This window comes from Lathyrus oleraceus, unplaced genomic scaffold, assembly GCF_024323335.1.
Source record: "Lathyrus oleraceus cultivar Zhongwan6 unplaced genomic scaffold, CAAS_Psat_ZW6_1.0 chrUn0001, whole genome shotgun sequence".
NCBI lineage: Eukaryota > Viridiplantae > Streptophyta > Magnoliopsida > Fabales > Fabaceae > Lathyrus > Lathyrus oleraceus.
In genome coordinates this window covers 203,561-205,359 of record NW_026112392.1, presented here as the reverse complement: position 1 = coordinate 205,359, position 1,799 = coordinate 203,561, and positions in this window count along the sequence as shown.

Here is a 1,799-nt window from a genome sequence, read left to right as displayed (position 1 = left end):
ATTTGGCTAATTAAGTGGATTAAGGGATAATTAAGCTCATGTATATAAACCTAAACACTTGTTAATCATAACAGAAATCACAGTTACCAAAGTTGGATCTGAAAACTCTTCATTCTCTCAAAATTTCATCAAGAACTCAACACCTTCAATTCCAAGATTCATCATCAATTCTACACCAAATCTCGAAATTCCTTTTGATCTGAACTCCTTGCATCATCCTCTAAAACTGTTTGTGGTATTTGGAGTGGAAGAGGCATTGAATCGCGACTGCATCTTCAAGAGTCATCAATGGTGAAAGTTGATTTGGAGCAATAGGAGCAAGATCAAGTGAATCCAAGCTTTGCCTCGCCTTTCCTCATGCTCGTGCTGTAGCTGTTTCACCAAATCGCGCGCCAACTCGTCCCGTTTCACTGCTGCCATTTCCAGGTTGGTGTAATTTCGACTTTCACCGAATGCTTCGTGCTTATGTGCGTTAGGAAGAGCATGTTATGTAGATTGTAGTGGTGCTTGTAGTTTAGCAAATGATGAACCATAGGAGGAGAAATCTAAGTTCGAAATTATGAACACAAACCCTAAGTGATTCGATCCGTTCGATTTAGGAACAATTAGGACAAATAGAGTGGATATTTGGATTGTGTGTGGAGAGACGAGTCCAACGGATATCTACTTGTTCGTTCTCATTGACTTTTCGTGTTCTTCGAATTTTTGAAAATCTGGAAAATGTTGGAGTGAGAACGATGACTGTAGCGTGTTTGATCCAAAAATGCATTTGAAAATTCAAATCCGGTGTTTCCCGCTGGCGCCACTTTTATTTACAGTTATGCCATTGTCATTTTTTAATTAATTCATTTAATTATTAAAAATTGATAACACCTTTAAAAAATGCATAAAAAATAGTAGAAAATTCAGAAAAATATGGAGATTTTTTCTATGGTTTCCTTGTTGACTTTAGGATCTTTTTGACCTATTGGTCAAAGTTGTGCTTGGTAAAATTATTATTTGGCATAGGCTTGTTTCACATGTATCCATTTTTGCTACACTTTGCCAATTGATTCATGAAATGCACATATTGTAAAATAAATTCTTGGCAATTTTTGTGATGATTGTTGACTGACTGAGGTTTATTTCCATGTAAATTTCATGCATTTTTGATACCTGGTCATGTAGTTATGAATTTTGGAACTTAGGTGTGACAATTTGTGTCACACCTCTTGATGTCAACTTGTTGAATTTAATTGATGGACCTATACTTGTTGAATTAATGTGAAATTTTGCATGATGCTTAGTTAACATGTTAGGAAGCTATGAGAATTTTTGGGGAATTTTTCATTGCATTTTCAAATTGATTGTGATTTTTCATTTCTGTTGACCAATTGTGCAAGCTTGTGTGACATAGGTTGGTAGATTGATTGGGAAATGCTCATATGGTGCTGTATGATCATGAAATTTGATATGCTTGTAGTAGACACATGTTAGGACCTCCCTGTTTTGGTCTCATCCATTTCTTTATTGTTTTCATTGAGTTATGAATTTTTGAAGTGGAAGCATGTGTTGATGTTGTGATTTGGAGCCTATAATTGTGTCTGTTTTTGTTGATTTTCATTGACATAGTTCCATTTGCCCAATTAAGCTCAAATTTGGTGTGCCATACCTGGATTAGCCCCTGTTTAGGTGTATTTAATTTGAGAATTTTTGGATTTATTTTGATGTGGATTTGAATGCAATAGTTCTGTTTGTATGCTTGGTGCTTCATTTGAACTAGTTTGCCTTATTTTGTGCATAACATGAGCATGATGGAT